General features: G+C 38.4%; 1 protein-coding gene across 31 annotated transcripts in view; it reads right to left on the bottom strand.

Annotated features, from left to right (window-relative positions):
• Window positions 1–13,114, bottom strand: part of ZMIZ1 (zinc finger MIZ-type containing 1) — a 317,066-nt gene that overhangs the window by 85,135 nt on the left and 218,817 nt on the right. For 4 of the 31 annotated variants that reach the window (XM_085554201.1, XM_085554196.1, XM_085554199.1 and 1 more), the window contains exon 1: window positions 118–368. The exons of 25 other annotated variants lie outside the window; for them this stretch is intronic. The gene's annotated coding sequence lies outside the window, so the exon portion shown is untranslated. Of the gene's footprint in view, window positions 1–117; window positions 369–13,114 lie in introns of those variants that run through there. 2 more of the 31 variants (XM_085554195.1, XM_085554198.1) reach the window with 2 other exon arrangements.

The raw sequence follows: 13,114 nt of genomic DNA on the forward strand, positions 1-13,114 counted from the left end.
TGTAAGCATCCGTATGACATTGCTTAGGAGTACGTCTTTGGCAGACGGCATGGAAAAAGGCTGCTTTAAATCTTCTGAAAGGGTTTTAAGAAAAATCAAACGCTCAGAAAATCTCACCTCAGCTGCATGTTACTGATATTGATGGTTTTCTTTTCTGCCTCTAGTGATCCATCTCTTGCCTTCCCATTATACCTCTCCCTCCTCCTCTCATACTCATACACGCGCACGCACACATACACACGCACACACACACACATGCAGCCACAGCCACTTTGCCAGAAGGGAGAGGGAGGGAGGGAGAGAAAGAGAGAGGGAGGAGGGAGAAAAAAAAAAAAAAAAAAGCAAAAAGCAAAAAAAAAAAGAAAAGCAGGCAGCTCACATTTCAAACTTGCAAGGAGGGGTGGTGCTTAAAACGCCAGGACAAAGCCTCCGCCTCTGGCACTCAGCCAAGATACAAAAATAAATCCCCTTGATCAATTAATTGGAAGCAACACTTGTCCGAGTCTGCATAACAAACCATTAAGGTCACTGAGGCTGAAAAGTCTTTAGATTTGGAAAATCTTATACACTTGTATCCCCCCTCCCCTGTTTGCTGAATGCTGTTGACTAAATCCATCAAACTAGGCACGCTAATTAGCGGCCAGAGCCGCTGCTGCAGTGGAGCAGCACTGGCGGCACCTGGCAAGGCAGCGCTCAGCTAGGAAACCCGTGTAGGGCTGCACCTGCATGGGGTGGCTGTACCTGTGAGGGGCTGTATGAGCACCTGCATGTGGTGACTGTACCTGAGCCAGGCTGGCTGTACCCAGCCATACATCTACTTGGAGGCGTTGAGCTTCAGAGTGGTGACAGATGTGGGCAGTTATTTGAGGTGACAAAGTTGTGTTTACTGCTGATGGCATCCCCAACTGCAGTAGTGCTAACTGCCCAAGTGATAGCCAGCTGCTCAACACCTTGCTCTTACTTGGCAGAGGGGCAAACATCCTCCCCCCCACAGACATGGAAACCGAGGCAGGCAGCAATGAGAGCAGTAGTTCACCAATGGGAGTTGGTAGGATACAGGAGATTCTTGGTTTGACTGCTTGGTTGCTTTGCTTACGTGATTTTGTTTACATCTGGAGCTCAGACCTGCAGCTCTGCCTGCCCCTGGTTCCTCCCACCACCAACCACCTTTCCCACGCACCTCCCTGAGTTTAGAATTACATCAATTTTTAAATAAGCATCACATTTCAACTTGTGCTAGTGTAGCCTACTTCAAGAAAACCTTTGGTGCAAAACATTTGACAGTATCAAAGAAACAACAACAACAACACACAAACAGGAAGCAAATATGACCATTTTTTTTTTCTCTTCCCCAGAGGGAGAATTGGCAGTTGGAACAGCGGCCAGCCCAGAATCAGCCTTTTCCTGCCAGCCCTTGTGGTGCGCAGCCACTTCCTCCCCTGCTGCTCATTTCAGCAAGGCAGTTAGGGCCTGTGCTGCACAGCCTGCCCACGCCATGGCCAGCTCCATGGTCTGGCCTGCCTACATCACAGCCTGTCCCCAGCCTAATAAGGAGGCAATCAAAGCCAAAGGATCAGGAGATAAATAAATAAATGAATAAATACTGGCAATCCTGCAAAATTTCTTTTGGTTAAAAAATGGCCTCAGCTTTCTCTGCTGTGTTTACAATCACTTAACGATGCTTTATAAACACCTTAGCAGAAAGAGTCTGCAACATGACAGATCGGAACAGCAAACTATCAAAGATATCAAAGAGCAGTTCTTCTCAGGAAAGTGATTCCACATACTAATAAAAAAAAAAAAAAAAAAAAAAAAGAAACCAAAAACGCATTGTCACATTTCGCTGTGATTTTTTATTTATTTATTTTTTTCCCCTGGGAACCTACTTCAAAAAAGTACTACGCATGTGTGTTTTCTCTCAGCTCCCACTCTTTAAGCAGCTGCTCCAGGTCAGGCTGTTATCACTCCTGCTCCTCAACCATCAGAACAAGCAGTGCTCACCAGTGACACTTCTGCAATCTCAGGACTGCACAGGTGTGGCCAAAGGAAGACTTCTTATACAATATGGCTGCTACAGGTGTTACCAATGCAGTATTGGGCTGGAGCACCCTTACCCATAGCAGAGAGTCCATACAGCATGGGAAACACTTCAACCAGATCCTCAGAGATGAAGACAGACCCATAGGGCTGACAGAATGAACCCTCAAGTAAATCAAAGTTTCAATCACAGCTGACCAAATATGAGATTGGGTCACACAAGAAAAGTACAGAACCTTACAAACTATTTCTATTGACTTTCAGAGTGGACAGATGATCTAGGGAGACATAAATTACAAAGGTAGGCAGGCAGAACAGATAAATAGCATGAGTTTTAGAGAACATTATTCAGGACTGGAAAAGCACTAAGAGGTATATGTTGTTAAACCCAAAGAAACACCAAACAGCCTACATTAAGGAACTACACAGGGTTCAGACTCTGTGGCAGGGAATAGAATTTGTAATTACTGACTGCAACTCTAGTAGATTTTAGATACATTCTTGCTCTTGTTTCAAGTTTTCCTGCATTTACAAAGTTTTCCCACTGTTGTTACAATGTTGATATGTCAAAAAGCACAAACAGCAATGTATCAGGTAACTGGGAAGTCCTCAATCTTGAGACTGGCTCTTTCCTCACAGAAAAGTCAATGAAATTTTACTTTCTGAGGCTAAAAAAAAATAAATAAATCTACTATATATACATATAGGAAGTTCATATTCCCCACTATACAATGTTTTGTTCCCCCCCTCCCCCATCACCATAAGTAAAAGGATTGTTTTCTTTCTCTCTGCAATTAAATCCACTTCATAGAGTAACACTGTAGGTTTCTCTTTCAAGCTGCCTGTCTTTCCAGCGGAAGTGGTTTAGAGTAGACAAATCACTTATCTAAAAATTATGTACTTACTTCTCCTTTGACAAATCTTCAGCAGGTTTCTAATCCCACCCTGCCACTTGAAATATCACTTTCTGTGATGACATTTGAGTCATAGTTGTCAGAAGCATCAGGCTCTGTAGTTAAATGGATTAAATCACACTTCATAGCATATGGTATTTTGAAGAAGGAGTGGTTTATCATTTGTAGAAATTAATCATAACAGTTTTTTCTCTAGGGTAAATTCCCAATCATTTTTACAGATTACTATGTTTAAGCCCCAATGACAGTAGTAAGTCAAACTACATCACAGGGAACATTATCTCAGACAGCGATAACTATTAGCAAGACTCACTGAAGACATCTACTACTGCAAGAAGCAGGTCCACATTTGGGGAGCACCTTTTAAATGCTGAGGTGGAGACAGAACTCTTTGGGCATGCTTTATGCTGCTCCTGAGGCCACACAGACCCTGCTGCCGGGCGCTCTGCCTGGCCCTGGGCAGCCCACTATGCTGAGAGGTCAATGAGGTGCTCAGTCCAACAGGAGTTGGGTCACCATTCAGTCCTACAGGGGGAAAAGGGAAGGCATCTGTTTCCTTCCCCCCTCTTCCCACCCCCCCCCCCCCCCCCCAAACACACAGTGTATAAGGAGAGAAGCTAACAGATTATCCAAGCAGTCCAATTTCACTGCAAATAGGAGGCAGCATTTTCATCTTAATGTATGTGGTCAATACCTGGCATATCACTGATCAGAATCCTCCCAAGCCCTAAATGTGCCAGTTACCATTTAGCACACAGAAAAAAATCACCACCAGCTTTTAGTACTGCCTGCACTCCATACCGAAACATCTTTGTACCAAGGAGTGTATTTTCAGAAAGTCAGAAGTCACTCAAGTTGTGATAGTGTAACAAATCCACGTACCAAAAACCCACCTATTTTTAGACATCAAGAAAACTATGTGACAGATTTAAGTGTTTGGTAGTCTTTGCCCAGCAAAAAATGGCATAATGCTTATCAGCAGCTAGGTTAGGCGAGGTAGCCTTTTGGGTGTAATTCACGTCCCTCTTTCCTTGCCCTTCTCTTGTGCAACTGCAAAATATGAACCAAATACACAAACACCTGTATTAAAGTAATAGACTACCAAGAGGAAAAAAAGGAAAAGTTCTAAAGGAGTAGAGATCAAATTCCCAATTCGGATACTTCAGTATTGCACACACTATACAGTACAGTTCATCATGTTCCACTGCATTTTCATTAGAAGAGTTGTGCAGAGGAGACAGTCAAAAAGTTGTACAGAGAAAAAACATAAGGAGTGAGGAAATTCTCTTCAAGGAGTTGTTGTAGTACCAGTTATTGCCAACTGAGTCATAATATAAGCCTTTAGCAATGCAGATTTTCTATGACCAAACATTTAAAGGTTTATCTTGGGGACCAATCTTTATTCACCAGTTTTACTGCATTGCTGAACACAGCAGGGTAGTTCCTTACAACGTTTGTCGAGAGCAGGTTATTTGCCCAAGAATTAGTTCCCTGGATATGTATATATTTTACTATTGATTCAAAGGATTTGAAAAACTCTTTAGAAGGCTTAGAGTTACATAGTTGAAATACACAGAATACATGGATCAGTGGCCTTGTAGATTTTTCCTAGTATTTCACAGTAGGCTGAGTCAGTTGAAGCAGTTATAAATCACAGGGCTGCATCCCAGTCAGAAAGCAACAATGTACTTACTTAAAAAAATAATAACAAAAAAAATCTTTTGACTCTGTATCAAGTGTCTTTTATGCATAACCCACTTTTCCAGGATTAAACCAACTCCATTCAGAGAGAGGTGGAGAGGAAAACCCAGCATTAACTAATTAATTAATTAAATTTAAAAAAAAAAGGGGGGGGGGAAAGAAAAAAAAAAAGACTCTTCTATGTGGTCTATTTAATTAACTTAAGATCACAGAAGTCCTCATGTTCCTGTTATTCCTGCAAGAAAAATCTTTCCTTCCAATCTATACAAAGACCCAAGACAGACCAATAAGCAATGCAACGCAAAAACATCTTTGTCAATTGCCATAATCCTTGAAAAAGGAAGTCTATCTTAAAACCATCTGATAATACACAGTGCTGCAACTTTCTAATCTCTATTTCCTTCCTTCCTTCCTTCCTTCCACTTCCTGATTAAATGCCCTTACCATGTTCAGGAAGAAGAAAAAAAAAAAAAAAAAAAAAAAAAGTCTACACAATTACAGTGTAATATGGAAGGAAACGAAACCCCAGGATTACAAAATGAAGACAAATTCATTGTGTTTCAATCTTTGGTTCTCTTCACAGACACACTTTTAAAGCCAACTGAGAAACAAAAGTAACCAAACCTTGTAGAAATAAAGAATGAAAGAGAGTACACTAGGAAAAATCACATTTGTAATACAGTATGACAGTGAGAAGAGATGCTTTACAAAAAGAGAAAATGATAGTATCACCTTAGATTGTCTCCAGCGACACAGTGGAACTAATGCAGCTGCCCCAGCACAGACCTGTTTGTCTGCAAGCCAATTCTAAAGGAAGACCAAACCTATTACCCAACCTATGTCATTCTTCCCTTCTTTCAGTATATCTTTTTTTTTTTTTTTTTTTTTTTCCTACAAATGGTGATGTTTTCAGTCTGCTCTAAAACAATGGCAGTCTTATTGTTTCAATAATACAGAAACAAACGTTTCAGAGATGTCTTAGTTTTTAGATAGCTCCATTCATGGATAGAACGGAACACTGTACAAATGCTCAGGGCTTCGGTGCTCAATCTGATTTCTAATATGTCTTTCAGCACTTGGGCTAGATTTCCTAACACCTTTTCTAGCAAATCACAGAACTAGTGAGTCGGAGTTAGAAGGGACTTAGAGCTTACTTAGTTCCAGCTTCTCTGCTAGCTCTCCAAATTAGAGAGAAATAGATATACATTGAAAACCTTCTCATACTAAATCTCATTTTGATCCCCTGCAGTACAATCAAGTGGATTTATAAAACACTGCTCCATATTTTTCATTAACTTTGATTAGATTCATTTTTACAAAAAGTCTTGCAAACTGCTCTTTTTCCTTCATACTGTTCAGAATGCTAAAATATGGAAGGTACCACTAGTGAAGGAGTATGCAATACAAACACCCAGAATGGAACATAGATAGAATATGGAAAGATGTAAAAAGAAGTGACATCTTTTCCTAGCTACAGTACTTCAATCTATGCATAGGAAAGGTTAAGGAGAAGGCAACTTTCTCTATGTGACAAGTGAACTCTGAGAGCATTCAAATGAGAAAATTGAGATGCAATGTATTGCTTTTAATTCAAAAGAAAAAAAAAAAAAAAGAAAAGAAAAAAGGCAATAAAAAGTGTCACTTTCTCAGTGTCCAGGAAGTCATCAGAAGTGCATATAACTTCTTAATGGTGTCATAGTTAAGACATGAGAGGATATATAAATGAATAAATAGATTAAAAACCAAACTTACAGATTACAAGAAAAGTTACAAATTGGTGGCTATGCATCACTGTCTTGGAAAACTTCCACTCAGGAATACAAAGACATTCCTCATTTGGAGTCCAGTTCATGCTTCTAGCTTTGTATTAAACAAATCCATGTATCGTCATCATACAGTTTTTATATCAATCTGCCAGAAAGCCATGCAGAGTTATTTTTAGAGGGCTGCGAGATAAAGTACATTTTGGCTTGCAAAGTAGCCTAATAAGGCAAAATGTTCTTGGTGAAGATCATATGCAGTCACTATCACCCTCTCCCCAAACTCTAATTGATCTCTTAAGAGCATTCTTTAATTTTTTCCCACTTACTGTGGAGGATTACTGCATTAGCAGACACAAGATGGAACTAGTGAGATCTTTATCGCTTTGTCTGTTTTGATAATCAGATACACAGTGATTGCAGAAGAAAGGAAATGATCTGAAAAGAAAGTGGTTGTGGCTCAGATGTTTCAAGAAAACATTTTGGTAAGCAATCATTTGAAGAGAAACAACAGCTCAGTCTCAGGCTTTGCTTTCAGAAACTGGCCAAGTCCAGTCTCAGTAAGCTTTGAATACTTCAGGCCCCACTGTTTTTCAGCACGATGTTTCCTTCTATCATGTAGGCAGTGGAACAGAGCTTTAAAGTAAATTCATCAAAAATACTCTCAAAGAGAATGCACATGCTTATATAGCAGAAAGAATCTTCTTAAAAGTAAAAATGTTCTAAAATCCAGTAGATTACTTAGAATCTGAGAAAAATTTTGACATGTTGCTGGGGGAAAGGATTCAGTAATAATTTATGAGAACAAGATTAAAAACAGCAATTAACACAGGATTCTATCTTTAGTCCTTACTCACATACCTGTTTAGCTGATTATAACTCATAGCTCCAGGCTGTCTGCCTGCATTGCTAGGACACAGACAGCAACCTTTGTTAAATTGACTCCACTGGCTATGCTCAAGCTGCAAGAGCTGTTTTCAAGGACAGTTGTACAATGTTATATGGGTGAAGAGAAAAGCAAATTAAAGATGGGTGTTCACTCCGAAAAAGATCTAAAGAACTTGTGTCAGCATTTCTCTACTCTAATAGGACCTCAGATTTTTAACCCTTCACCAACTACTAGTTAGATTTAGGAAGCATTTCCCCTCTGTATTGCAAAATCATGTCTTCTCAAATAAAATCACGAAAATACAATAGATCCAAAAAAAGCACAAGGGTATGCACTGAGCATAACCATATACACCTATATATAGATACAGAAGGAATCATAAAGAGCTGTTAATCCTTCTTAAACTGTGATTCATTTTAAAGCACCATAGCTTGTAGGTCAAAGTAGTAAAGTTGTCAGAAGATAATATTGCCTCATATCACAAAAGTATCCCTCAGTTTGATACTGCTAATAAATATCCTGTACATTCCTACCAAAAGCATACGTGCGCATTTCAGCCTTTTATTTTTACTATCTCAATTCTGTACTTTTCTGTTTAAAGCAGTACATGTATTTATCTGAAAGTGGCTGAAAGTCTTAGAGACCTAATCTGCAATGAGAAACGTCTAGCAGAACAGTCACAAAGGAAAGCTCTACTGGCACTCCTGCCAGAATCGGCACAGCTCACACTGGCATGAGTTTATGCCTTATGTTGCTTAGATTGGTTCCCCATTGAAATTAGGTTTACAATCAAGGGATTACATGACCTCACTAAAAAGAGGGCTTCTGGTATGTATACAAACATGTTTCATTTTACTAGAGGATTTCTAGCACAGACCTAGTCTACTTTGAGACTAAGAGCAAAAGGACACTTCACAATAAGATGTTCTCCAGAGAGGCATGAGCTGTTCATACAACCTCACGTAGCACAGCTATCCTCTACCTTGCTACTCCAAAAAGTCAAACAGGACTGTTCTCAGACCATCACATCAGGAACTACAAACTCTTCTTCTTGACAGGGATAACTAGCTTGGGATCCTCACTATTGATCCTCACATCCTTAAATCCAGACCTAGGTTTGTTATCACAGCCTCAGGGTCTGCTGTGCTGTATCACTGACGAACAACTTTCCTCTTTTTTCAAAACCTTTCTTCACAAAGGTTTAGTTTTTTTGACTGAGAAGAATCATCAGTTATTACGACAGACCTGCTCCTTTTTCTAAAAATGAGAAATTAAAAAGGCTTTTCAGAACATCACATTATGATTAATTAATTAATTCTTTCCCCCCCCAGGCAATGAAGTATAATCAAAAGTAGTTCTTCATTCTCAGTGCTGTGTATAAGGTGTATTTCCAACAAATCTTAGCTATTGTGAAGTTTCTAATAACTTAAAGCAAGAAATAAAATTAAAAGCTAATATATTATCAGTGTTTTCCCTGAATTGAAATAAAGTGCATTATGAGTACTGATAAGGACCTGTGGTAAATGTAATGTAGAATTTCCACCTTTCCTTCAGAAAGAAGGTCAAAATAGAAATTGGAAAAGTAGCAAAGAAATTTCAGTGCCAATCATTTTGGCCAATATTTGTGGGTTTGATCTATTCAGGCTTAGAATAACAAGAGATTTAGGTATTCCCAAATGAGCAGAAGAACTATAAGAGAAGGGTGTTAAAATTAAGACTGTTCAGAGTTCTGAATAACCTCCAAAAGAAAATGTGAAAAAAAAACCCAAAAACATTTCCCTGAAGTGATTAAAAATATGCTATGGACAGCCACAGGGAACCTAACATAAGGCACAGACACAGGAATTGAACAAAGACCTAAGAAGATTCTTCTCTTTAATGTAGTATATTTCTACATTCATAAAACAGCAGATGATTATTATAATTCCCCCTCCCCCAAAACACATTTTATATATCTGAATATAGAAAAATACTTAAGTTCACCGGTCAAAAATTTTAATAACTCTGTCCATCTGTTAAATAATTTACATTCTGCTAAAACATGCATCAATAATGTAGCTATGAAAATATACATTACTCCATAACCTGGAAACTATCCATCAGTATTTAACACTATTTCTTACTTCCCTTCTGCATAGAGTTTCACTCAAAAATTATGCCTTGATGGGGTACAAGCACCAGAAAAAGAACCCTGTCCATAAAAGATACTTTCAAGCAGCTTGATCAAGCCATGATCCCTCTGTGTTTTTCATTTTTTCAGTGTGAATGATGGGAACTACCTTTTTTGTTTTTTGTTTTTTTTAATCAACCCTCTTTCTGTCCTGTATACATATACAACACATCACTTTGGTAAGCTAATTGTCTACCACTGACATGTTCGAGAACAGTTGAAGACAAAAGTTTTAGCATGGGAGGTTGGATGAGCATATACTTTTACTGAAGGAAAAAAAAAAAAGCAAAATCAGAAGAACATTGCACATTCCCTTAAGTTGAAAGTGTCTTTGCTTTTTGTTTCATACTGGTATGAAACTGGTAAGTGAACATCAGAGCTGAACATATTTTTTGGAAGTTTAATTAGACAACTGTACTTTTAGTCACTTAATAGTTTGTACTTTCTTAAAGTACTATAAAATGCATGCTGAAGCATCTCATCTTTAAGTATAAAAGCTGAAATGAAAGTTCGCACATAAGGAGGCTGAAGTATAATTTGGCTAAGACTCTTAAAAAAAAATGGATACCCCAATTTTGCAAATATAATTGGGTCTTATTTTCCAAGGTGCTCAATTTCCTGCAGCTAGAAGTTAAGGACCATCAACACATTTCTAGTTGCAGAACCATGACCTGCTTTGGGAATTACGGCCTTTATCACTACAGCTATAAACTTTTCACCAGTTGGTGTCAGCCCTCCCTTCAAACTATTCACTGACTAGTGCATCTTTATCATCAACATTTAAAATTAAAAAGTGCTGGCTTAAATAAGGCTTAATATGATCAAGTATGTTGCTCAGAAGACCACTTATCTTGGCCTGGAGGACTGATATCTGGAAAACCCCATGAAGCCTTTAAAATTATGTCAAAATCTTTTGTAAAAAGATGTAATATGCAAAGTAAAAGTAACAGAAGGTATATGTTTGTAGGACTGTACTTTAACAGGAAAATTAATCTGCCGAATGCTTAAGAAGTAGTTTCTGTGCTGCAGGATCAGAGATAATACACACCCAGGAGGCATGTTCTCTCAAAGGGAAAGACAAAGATCTTGTACCACACCACAGATTTCTTCAAAACCATTTCTATTGTCTCATGCACAGGGTGTTCTCTCCAAATTGCCTTTCTCTTACTTTTAATCACCATTATTTATTTTGAAGACATTCTTGTGGATGAAGGACTTTAATTGTAGAATTTAATTCAGTCAAAATTTGATTTTATATTCTAGTACTATCTCTATACTCATCTGCCATTGCTTTCTGGAATCTAATGGCAGCTCTTTCCTCTGCCGAAGTAGCGCACTTCAGGGCACAAAAGTTTCCCGACTCTGGTCACATCAAAATCAGATGGATCTGTCAAACTACTACTTCAGAATTGGAGAAATTGGAGTGAGGAATGGAAATCAGCTTCATAAAATTGGAATAGAACAGTTAATGAGTACCTTTTGAAACCATTACTCAGCAATTTCATCATTTAAAAGACAAGAATGAATACTTCAGCAAATTTAGAAGACTTGTGTGTCTTCCAGTGTTTTTGGGAGTCTTCTCATGCACCTGGAAGTAAAGGAGAGACAAAAGGGAGGAAAAAGAGAACTTCACAGAGCTTTTCCTTCTGTGGAAAGAGATGGATGGAAGAGAAATCCCAGCTTCTCAACAGTCTTTGCTGTATCACTTTGGTGCTCCTTGCCCCTGTCATACGCACACCTCTGACTGCAAACCCACTCCTGGTGAACTCTGTGACCAAACTATTCTAGGTCTACAGCACAATATTCTTTTTTCACATGGGCAAAGAACTTTTCCTGCATTCACCATGATAGCAACAAGGATTTACTTCAGATTTTCTTATTTTTTGATAGCAACTTCTCTATGAAAAAAATAAATAAATAAATTAGGGAGGTGGAGAGTGATTCTTGCTTAATTCTTTTGTTGGCTTCTAGGACAAGATTTCTAACCCAGTTCACCCACGCAATCCTTAGCGCTCTCCATCAGCCTCAGCATTAACAAAATAAAACACACACGCACACAATTTTTCTGTTGCAATCTAATTAATCTTATAAATACGGTTTCCAAAACAAAGCAACAGATCAGCCAGGAGTAAAATGAAATGCCCTTAAACTTCAGGTTACTTAACAATAGAAACAGAAAGCATATGCAAATTGTTTCTATACTGTCTTAAGTACACATACAAGTCCCATCAATTTATGATGACAAAGGAAAAAAAGAAAAAGAGCAATGATCAAATCAACATATTTTTCATCTTTAAAATACCACTAGAATCACAGAGAATCATCAGGGAGGGTGAATTAATAAGAGATCCAGTGTAGTGAATACTCCTATGACTAATCAATGGACTTAAACTACTTCCCAGGGACCCAAGAAAAATCAGAATAGCCTGGTAACAGAAACTATCAGTACTATTTGTTGCATTTAGCCGTAAAAATACTACTAAATTCTTAGACTTGGACATGGTTTATATGAAAACAAGAATGATTTATGGACATTCAGTAAGTGAAAAAATAGACATGGATCTCTACAGAATGCCACAGGAAGGCAAGTAATAATCTACTAATCTTCTAAAATGTGGAACAAAATTTACATTTTTCTTATAAAATATTTACATTACTTTCAGACAAAGTATTGACTAATACAACAGACTTTGTCAAAAACATTAAAACATTCTCTAAATAATTACATCAGATTAAAGAACTGCTATTTCATTAGCAATGTACTTTGATGGTAATCATTCTCCAGGCTGGAGCATGCAAAGATAAAAAAGGTGAGGAAACAATACTTTTGTGTTAGGTTACACATCACTAAGGATGACTTCAGCAATCAAATGCAACTCAAGGAAGCAAGCAAGTTATGCATGGACTGCAAACTTGAAGGAAAATCCACATTTCTTTTAACCTCTGAATTTAGGAGCCAGGGTAGCAAGTGATACTCTTTGAAGGAGAGTACAACCACAGACAGAAGGGAATAGATGGAAGTATGGGGAACAAAAGGCTTCCAGGTAAGCTTTAGGGGAACAACCACATGGGAGATCCCTGAAAATTATACCAAATCCTCCCAAGTAACCTGGCATGCTTCCATTCCGCGTTTGTTAAGAAATAAATACATTACAGAAAAGAAGGTACTTTAGCCCACAAGCTTATGAAAAGGAGTGTGCAACCTCTAATACAAGTGATTGCATTTACAAAGACAGTGAACAGAGAAGTCACTGCATCACCATTTGAGTCCACACTGAGAGGGATTCAACACAATTGATTATGTTTCTACATAACAGCAAATCCACCATTTGTCTGCTACCCTCACTTCAGGGAATAACCAAGCTAGGTGAGCTGTGGATGTGTCTAGCAGGAGGTAGGTGAGGAGGTCACCTTGATCCGGGATGCAGTGCTGGATATGGATACAGGTATTCAGGCCCCATGGGGTGTCTGGCTCCCTTACCTTCTGGCTATTAAGAGGCCACTCAGTTTCTCTGTATCCCCCAATGTTTCTCTTATTTGTAATCTTGATGGTGAAACAGACAAATCTTTCTGTTCTGCTGTCACTAACATATTACTCTGAATCAGTTCTCATAGAAACATGATGCTTGAACTGAGCTGTCAT

Source organism: Coturnix japonica, chromosome 8, assembly GCF_054131305.1.
Source record: "Coturnix japonica strain WE chromosome 8, WE-NBRP24, whole genome shotgun sequence".
NCBI lineage: Eukaryota > Metazoa > Chordata > Aves > Galliformes > Phasianidae > Coturnix > Coturnix japonica.